Consider the following 10,364-nt stretch of genomic DNA (forward strand, 5'->3'; position numbering starts at 1 on the left):
TGCGTCTGAGACGGGCCGCAAAACATACCAATTTTTATGGGTAAGAGAAAAGAGGAGGGTAGCGTGAGCGGGTGCAGCAATGCCCAGCACACAGAATCCTCCGCCCCGTAGAAGTAGTAGGTCATTACCAGCGCCGTAAGAAAACATAGCTCGTGAACTTCATTGATCCACACCTGGGTGTTGTCGGAGCACCTAGGCACAGGTTGCAGGCCTGCAATCTTCGTAGAACACCTGAAACCTGTGGATCAAACGGATAGGAATTTTATTCTCCATTTCACTTTACTTAACAATCTTCAGTAATAATAAAAACTTTTACATATTTCAGGAAACACCTAACACTAAACATTAAATTTCTTTTAGCCGTCGACAATATAATGGTACTCCCCGCATACCATAAGCACGCATCCGGGGCTGCAAAGTCAAAAAACGACATGCAGGAACCGGGTGCATTCGGTCAATTGAGGTTGGACTCGTAGTGGTATGTTGCAAGGCCTTGGGCTAGATGCGTGTATCCTCGAGCCTTTCTGAAGGCACAAGAATATTACGTCCCAAGTAACGCCGTCACTAGAAGTAGAGTCTTCCCCAGAATTATGCCCTATAAGGCGAGGTACTCAAACAAAATGTCCTTCTCAGGACAGGGAAACAAGGCTTGATTTTGAATCAATTATTGCGTATGTAGTTCCAAATCAGGACAAGAAAATTTTTAGTTTTGATTTGCTTTTGACCTCTTCGTCAAGTCGAAATCAGATCTTATTTTTGGACTCGGAGAGACGTAGATTCTAATACACAATTTATAACAATAAATAAGAACGTATCAAGTTTGTAAGAAAATCAAAAACGGTCTTATAACCATCCAATAAGATTTAATCTCAATTTATGAGAGTAAAAATTTTTCGTGAATTTTGTAAGTATCTGTAAGAATAAATACGAACAATATTGTAAAATAAATCCAAATAATAACTACGGAAATTTAATAAGAAAAGAAAATGTTTATTATAAGATTGAAAGCTATTAATTAATAAAAAAGAAGACGTCCGGTCAACTCGAGTCTCAGTCAAAAAATGGAGATAAACAAACTCTTCCCTCGTTGCTATAAAAATTCTAATCGTCAAGCAACGTCAACAACTTATAAAACTGTCGTTAGTCCAATATTCATTTAATGGCGGCATACAAATATATTACAATATAATAAGTTTCAATAAGACATTATAAGTAAATATTTTTTAATTTCTGAAAAAGTTTCATAAGAATGTATCAAAACAATATCTGTAGATGAACTGAACAAGGTTGGATGCGAGAAGGTCTAGGGTTTGAATAACGTTTTTTAACACTGATTTTACGTTTATAGTTGTATATTTAACAAAAACACTTAATATTATAGTTATAATAACGTAATTAACTATTCAGAGAGTTGTCTAACACTTATCTGCACTAACTGACTTGTTTGTTCATTAGAAAACAAGAAAAATCTCAAAGAACCTAGGCTGTAGTAACAGGCACTCAAACACAGTTGAGTTATTTGGCGGTGTGTACTGCATGTGTGACTGTCCGTGAGGCACAATGGCGTCAACGCTAGCACAGTTTCGCACCGAAAGACACTAAACTGTGCTTGTTGGCGTCACTAGGGCCGTAGAGTCGCCTTCTGGGCCATGAGGGAACTACTTCTCGACGATTAGTCCAGTGAGTTGATTATTATTAGACTATTAGAAATTTTACAAAATGTAAAGTAAAAATTACCCGGGGTTCCGCGATCTCTATAAACGAGTGAGTGGAACATAGGTTGAGCACCTACCGGGCGCGTTTCCAGGTGGCGGATAGGAACATTGTCCGGGTAGTACCGAGTGGAGGCCGCGAGGCGTACCGAGTGCGAACACGAAGGAAGCCGCTGGCAAGTGCAGCTTGGGTGTGTACACACTTTAAGAGGCACCGTGGACCAACTCCCCAAGTCAAGGTGTAAGCCATCGTGCTGAAGACTGAATGGCACTGGGACACTGTGTCGCAAACGATGCCCTTGGGGTACCAGGCGACCCCCCATTGTAGCTAGCCTTACCTTGCAATAGGCTCTGCACAGGTGGACCTTTATTTCCTCATCACTCGTGGGACTCGAATGGATGACCTTAGCAACATTCGGAGTAGTGGGGGTCCTATTTCTTTTAACGAAGAAATAGGACTTGGAAAAGCCGAGGCGGGACGAACTAGCGAGAACGGCGAGGTGCAAACCGAGCTGCCTTGTAAGGAACGACCTGCTACCGGCAAGGAGGATCAGGGGAAGAATTTCGATAAACCTGATCCACCGTTACGCCCCAATAAGAAAAAGCTTTGCGGGGCAGCGAAGAAGGGAAAGAGGAAGGCTAAGTTGCTGGAACTGGAGAAATCCGGGGCTAGCACAGCCGGAGCGAAGACTGAGCCGAGTCAGAGAAAGCCGGGGGCCCCTGTGGTAACCGGCGGAATCTCTGGAGGCAAGGCAACTTCCTGTGGAACCGGGACTGACCTTAAGGTTAATACCGGGGCCACTAGCTCCACCAAGTCGGGGTCTTCTACTGATGCCGTGGGTAACACCAAAAGGCAGAGGTCGGAGGATTGCACCCCCCCGACGTAAAATGTCGAACGAATAAGGCTCGCATAGCACCTGGGCCTGGCAGCATTGCTGAAGCGGCTGCGGGAGGCAAGAGGGTGGCCATCGCGCCGGACCTCTATCCTTCTGCGACTCTCAGTAGGCAGCAAGGGGAACTAGTGCTGGCAGGACTTCTTCGGGCCCTGGACGATGCCATCAAAAGTGGCACTGTTCTGGGATTCGAAGGCCACAATCTCGACAGAGGGCTTCTGTGGATTAACTGTCCTGAGGAACGGGCAGCCACATGGCTCAAGGAGACAGTCCCCTCCATGAAGGTCTTGGAAGGAGTAAACCTCGAGGTTCTCGAGAGGGAGAAAGTTCCAAGACTCTCCAGGGTCACTGCGACGTTTCCCGGGCCACCGGTGAATCCGGCGGTGATCTTAAAAAGACTCGAAGGCCAAAACGCCGGACTGCATACCAACCTTTGGCGGGTATGGAGCACGAAGGCGACGCCAACACTGACTAGCTAAGTCATTGGTGTGGACGACGAGTCATTAAAGCTCTTGAAAGGTTTAGGAATGAGTCCTTACTGCGGCCTAGGCAGAGCTCGATTCTACGAGGCACCAAAGGCTGTGGAGGGGAAACAAGCCGCACCCGGGAAGAGACAATTACCGGTGGCAGGGACCTCCAAGGTGGTACCCCCTCCGAGAGGAAAGAGAAGGCGTGCGAAAACGCATGCAGCCTCTACTTCGAAGAAGAAGGGGGCACCAGGGGGGCCCACCAACCCCCCACCTCTGAGGGAGCCATCACAGGAGCTTGAGAAAGCGCACTGTGGAGAAGGCAAACCTCAGACCAATGGACGGGCTACGCCAACTTCTGGGGCACGGGGGAGACCCACGAAGAACCAGGAGTTGGCAAAGGTGGGGAGGGTCCTGTCTCAGATCAGGCTGACCGACATGGTAAGGCCTGGAGCAGAACCTACGGGTAACCCTCCTACGGGCGAAGGCGCAAGAAGGGGCGGCGACATGGCTGGCCCTTCTACGCAGGATTAACTTATTCCTACGCTCCTGCATCCCAATCCTATTCCCAACACCCGAAATCAAACGGCGCCGAAATCCCTGTGATATCGGGGCTGTTAAAGATTTCGCAGATTAACTTGCATCACTGCTACACGGCCACGGCACTACATTGTCGGGACCTAGCGGTGAAGCACACAGATGTTTCCCTGATCCAAGAACCTTATTGCAGGGAGGGAGAGGTCTTGAAGGGAGACGCCAAAGGCGGATCCTTTATGAGCAGTGAAGGTGATAGGGACCCTAGGGCATGCGTTTTCGTGAGACGAGAACTAAACCCTGTGGGGCTCAGCCAATACTGCACAAGGGATCTGACGGCAGTACAGGTGAAAACAGAGCTGGGGAGGGAGCTGATTAAAGTCGTTATCGGCTCGGCATACCTCCCTTATGACTCTGTTGAATCACCACCCACTGAGGAGGTCAAACGACTCGTGAAGTACTGCCGAAAGACGAACTGTGAGCTCATACTAGGATGTGATGCCAACGCTCATCACACCTTCTGGAGCAGCAGTGACACTAACAAGAGAGGGGCTAGCTTGCTGGAATACCTCACTCGGCATGGCCTGGAAGTCCTGAACAGAGGGCACAAACCTACGTTTGTTACCTCGGTCAGGCAGGAGGTCATCGACATAACTGTCGCTACGACGAAAATCTATGATTTCATCAGGAAGTGGGAGGTGGACGAAGAGGAAACTCTGTCGGACCACCGGTGTATTAATCTCACTCTGACAAGGAAAGTGGGCAATGTGGAACCGTAACTCCGGAATGCAGGAGAGTCTCATGGTGGAACAGGGAGCTTGAAAAGGCTCGCATGGAAACCAGGAGACTCTTCAACAAGGCAAAAAAGCTCAAGACGGATCAGATATGGACTGAATACAAAACCTCACGGAGGAGATTCAGGTCTATGATCAAGTCAGTAAGGAGGCAAGCCTGGAGAAGCTTATGCGAGAGACTGGAGGCCCTACCTGAGGTAGCCAGAATCCGCAAGCTGATTACTCCCGGCAGGAACGTGGCGCTCCGAGGCCTAGAATCTCCGGAAGGAGAAATGGTCGACGATCATCAGGGCATACTGGAGCTCCTCATTAAAACGCATTTTCCGGGATCGACCCCGGTGCAAGAAACCACAAGCGAGGCTGATAGACCAGGTGGGCTCGTAAGGGCCGACTGGGAAACCGCCAGGCGAGTGGTGACCTACGATCGGGTGAAATGGGCAGTCAGTACCTTCGATCGCTACAAGAGTCCGGGCACAGACGGAGTCTATCCGGTTCTGCTGCAAATGGTCGGGGAGCGATTATGGCGCAGACTGGTACATATTTACTGATCTTGCCTTGCCATGGGTTACATACCTAAGGCTTGGTGGACGGTCAGGGTGGTATTCATACCAAAAATGGGGAAGGACCGCTACGACCAAGCAAAAGCCTACAGGCCCATAAGTCTAACCTCCTTCTTCATAAAAACGCTGGAGCGGCTTGTGGACTGTTACCTTAAAGATAGCGCACTGTGCACCAGGCCCTTGTGCTCAGCGCATCACGCCTACCAAAGTGGCAAGTCTGTAGAGACTGCCTTCCATGACCTCGTAGGAGGCCTGGAGAGAGCCCTGGAGACAGGCAGGTGGGCAATTGGGGTCTTTTTGGACATAGAAGGGGCGTTTGACAACACACCCTTTAAAACTATGGGCGAGGCAGTTCAGAACTTCGGAGCAGACGTCATGCTTGCACGTTGGATCATGAACTTACTCGCCAATAGAATAGGAGAGGCCGGAGGAATCCTATACCCTGGGCCAGGACACTTCCGTGTTCCAGGCAGAAGTGTACGCAATCCTGTTATGCGCTATGCATATCACCAGAAGGGATTGCACTGGGCAGCATATCTATATTTGCAGTGACAGCTACGCTGCCTTAACGGCTCTTTCGCAAGTGGCTACCTGTTCAAAACTCGTGGACCACTGCAGAAGGGTACTAAAACAAGCGGCATGCCGCAATAAACTAAAGCTGCTAAAGGTACCAAGTCACTGCGGTATACGCGGCAACACCGAAGCTGACAGGCTGGCCCGTATTGGCGCCAGCGGCGGAGGTGATAGGGGCCCAGTGGAGATTAACGCTCCCGGGGAACTTGTGAAGGCGCTGGGGGACAAGTGGATCCACAAAAGATTCACCAGCTATTGGGCGGAGACCTCGGGAATGAGGCACACCAGAGCGTTCGTCAGGAAACCCACAACTCAAGTGAGTAGGGACCTGATCGAACTGGATAAAAAAAGGCTAAGAGTGGCCGTCGGCACCGTCACAGGGCACTGGCTAACTCGACGTCATATGAAGATGCTGGGACGCGGAGAGGAATGTTTTGACTTTAAACTCAATCAACTGGTCACCAAGGAAACAATACACATGCGGAAAACATTGAACTTTTAAACTGTAATTAAGTAAAATACGAATCATTTAAACTGTAACGGTTTTGATTCCTAATGTTTAACGGTAAAAATTATAACAGATGAAATTTTCAATTATCGGCCAATTTAACTACTAATTAAATATTATTAATTATTGTAATAGGAAGCGTTAAATTGCACTATATAGTACTCTTGTCCCCTTTTATGCTATTAAGCTTAGTTGTCCAGGATTCGTCATTAGGAAATAAGACAAGAGTTGAGTCGGAACAGCGGTTTTAAAAACAATAAAATCAGGTAAATTAGTCAGATAAGTAATTAGCAAATAGTAAACAGTGAACGGTACCAAGCGTATTAGATTTACAATAATAAATCTATTTTAACAAACAAGCAATCACTCTATGTACAGGATTTTAATCTGCCGCCGAAACCGTATTAATGTCGATAGTAACAGAATCTTTTTATCAATTTAAACAGTATTCATTAACAGAATTTCACACAAGCTCAAGTAACATATATACAGGTTTTGGATTTGCCGCTACTCATGCAGATTTTGAACAGACGGTAAAATAATAAATGGCTTATCCGGTGAGTCGGTAGTATAACAAGTTACTTTATCGAGACTTAACCTTATATCAGTAAGGTTAATCAGCTTTTAGGAAACCCGCTCTAGAATGGCGGGGCAGAAACTAATAAGCTGTTGTTAAAATACAGTAAAACTAGCACTTTAACATAATGATTTCAATACAAGCAATTCGCGGTTTTAATTTGATGGCTAATTAATAATAATAACAATAATAATACGTCGCGTTTCACACCCACACGGACCCTAGTAAGACGACAGAGAGGGGAAATGCTCACACAAGCTTGACTAACAGAAACGATTTGAGCCAAAGCTGATTTGCCCATGCCCACAGATTCCAATTTATTAACTTTTCCCCACGCACAAAGTGCGCGAAACGGTTTTGCGGTCGCCACCTGGTGGCGTACATGCGGACTAACATAGTACCTAGAAGCTATAACTATATATGCCCCGACGGTTTTAATTTGCTCAATAATAAAACTAGCTGGTTTGTGAGGCGACCCTCACAAAACTGAAAAATTTTTTTAAAAAATAGTTTTATTTGTACTGAGTTAAGTGTAGTGATGTACGAAGGAAAAAAAAGTATTATATGACTAAAAAATTGAGGATGAGTGAAAAAACTGTCAGGCAATGAAATGTGCGAAATTATTAAGTTTTAATCAACTTAAATTATTATTTATTTAAAATCATTTATTGTACATCATACATTAATTTTTTTATATAAGATTAGTATAAATTATAATGAGTGTAGTGCTAACTGAATATGTTATTTATTAACATCAATAAACATTGGAACGAATAAACTAGTATTGTGGTTTGATGATCAAGAAATAATAATTGTGTAGCAAAATAGTGTTCATAATTAAAAAATGAAACAAACTATTAATGTTAACTGTTAAATATTCCGATCAATAGTAATTGATAAATCCTTGAAATTCTTCCAACACATTCCATATCGAAATTTCGTTACCAAAAAATTCTAATTCTGGATTGTGTCAAATTTGAAGAAATTCAAAATTTTTGAGAAAGTTTCTATTCTTTTTTTACAGAAATTCGACAAAGTTTAAAATTTATACCGCTCTGAATGAATCATAAAATACGAAATTTAGTAAAAAAAATTATTAATCGATGTATTGAAAAGTTTAAACTTTAAAATAAAAATTACCCAACAGTGGGAAACTTTTTTTTATGTCTATCAATGAAATTACTTTATTTTATTTTAATATACATTTTATTAAAAAATTAAAAAATGGGAAACTTTTTTAACTTAGATTATAAATACTTGATTTTTTTATTACTTTAGTGTGTCTCAGGTTCTCCTAATCGTGTGGAATATTGTATCTGTCACGTTCGTAAAGTATTTCTGACAACTTTTATTCAGTAAGCTTCAAATGCTTTTAAATCGTTAATTCATATTTTTAGAGAAGAATCTTTTAAACAACATAAAACAATTTTTACTTTATTTTGTTTAATAATAAAATGAAAAACCTCAAAGTTAAAGTAAACATTTTATACGTTATACAAAATTACAAAAAAATTTTAAGAGTCAAATGAAAATTATTTATTCCAACGTTGCTTTATTAACCATGGTTATATTTCACACTCTATCTCGGACTTTTCGATCTATTTACGTAAATTATGAATTTAAAAATTCTAATCAGCAATAAAAGTTTTCTCATGACTGAGATTCAGCATTATTTAAAAGAGATTTTATTTTTGTATATTTGTTTAAAATTAAGCTGTCCATAAAATCATTATAAATTAGTGTCAATTAATAAACTAAAACAAAAAAAAGCACAAAGCAGTTTCTATGTTTAACCCATAACTGGTGTGATCTGTTGAGGTGATTATCAGTACTTGAAGTAAATCTCGATTGGAAGGCACTTAGGGGTCGATAATCGCCTAGAACCCAACGTGATCCAATCATGGTAGCAGCAACCTAGCTAATTTATTGGCAATAGAAGTCATTACCAATTATTTAACGTTAAAACCCTCAAAAGGTTCTTTCTATTAATCTTAGATAATTTCGAAATTTATAAAGTAATAAAGTTAAAAATAATTAAATTTTTACGGTTGTTTTTTTCTTCACATTTAATTATAGACAACTAGCTCAAACATAAAGCAATGAGTTAGATTGGAGATTAACGAAGTGAACGCTTGTACATCTAAACCAATGGAACGACAAGTTAACGAACTAAATATGAGGGAATCGAACTGGCAGTGGAAACAGTTGTACTGTCGAATGCAGGCCACGTTCTCTTGCTTCTTTTCGCGAAAAGAAATAAGACGTAGAGAAACTTAGAGTTTTCTTTTCCTCAACTGTATACATGTATGTCGTCCCCACATTTCAGAAACAAAAAAACCTCCTTCTCTGGCTCCATTTTATGTTTTCTATATGATACTCCGGCAACTTTATATATTTATATTAAAAAAATAAATAAACTGTTGAGATCTTCGTTTGATAAATTTAGTTAATTATCAATAACTTTTTATAAAATTACCTAAAAACAAGGCAAACCAATAATAAAACATCATGCATAATATCGTTTAATTAAATTATCATCAATTTTTTTCTCATTAGATTAATGAAGTTGAATCAACTTCAGCTTATATTCAATTTTGCTATTAAGTTGCAAAGTTATAGACAAAAAAAAAATTTTATGCATTACTTTTGTAGGAGTAATCTAGTTTTTTTGAAGACACCATGAGCTGGATTCTCGTAAGGTATTTAACAAGAACATTTTACAATGTAATAAAGCTAAATAGTGAATATTATAGGGGAATTATTTTACAGAAAATCATTTACAAAGTATTTTCTGCGAAGATAATTTGGTATTTCTTCTAGTAAAATTTCCTTCGGTAATTTCAAAAATAAATGTTAATACCAAACCAGGCTTCTGATGAATACCTCATTGAACTTATTTTAGTTCTCTGCATAAGCTGCTACGGAAAAATTTATGCAATAGTTTTGAAAGGAATCAATAACTTTAATTATCATAAATATTTTATTTTATGAAACTTCTTAACATTAATGTCAATCAACCAGTAACGAATGATTAAAATTTTGGAATTATTGATTATTTAAACAATAAATTATCTCAACTATGAAACTGCCAATTAGTCCAATTATGAGCAGTTCAAGTTCTATAATTTTCATTAATACTTCTACAGTTATCATATAGATTCATAAAATTAGCCTAATTCCCCTTTTAAACCTTCAAAATCATAATAATAAAAATTCTTAACTCTCAATTATTTATTACAGTTACAAATATATAAATTCTGTGCATATATCATAGTTTGAGAGTCAACTGAACAGTGAATCCATGACATACTAATACACGGAGAGAATTTTTCTTACTAAATGTAAGTGTAAAATGACAAATGCACGTTTCAAAATTTAAAAGTAAAAATATTTTTGTTTAACAGTGAATTTTGAGTTGTCGTAAATAATTTTTGAGTTATCGTAAGTAATTCTTTTACTAAGACACCTTTTAAGTATCAAGTTTACTTACAAGAGCTCAAAATTTACTATTGAACAGAAATATTTTTATTTCTAGATTTTGAAACGCGGACTTGACACTTTTTGCTCTTACATTGAGTGAAAAAATTCTCTTCGTGTATAACGTTCAGACCAAAGACAATAAACATGTTTTGAAGATATTTATTATTATTTGCCTCATTATAGTCTGTGTAAGAAAAGTTTCTAAAATTATAAAATCCAAAACTTATAGTAGAATTATTGTTATCTAACACTATTTGATAACCTAA

Source organism: Chelonus insularis, unplaced genomic scaffold, assembly GCF_013357705.1.
Source record: "Chelonus insularis isolate UGA/USDA-ARS -01 unplaced genomic scaffold, ASM1335770v1 contig_63_pilon, whole genome shotgun sequence".
Lineage (NCBI taxonomy): Eukaryota > Metazoa > Arthropoda > Insecta > Hymenoptera > Braconidae > Chelonus > Chelonus insularis.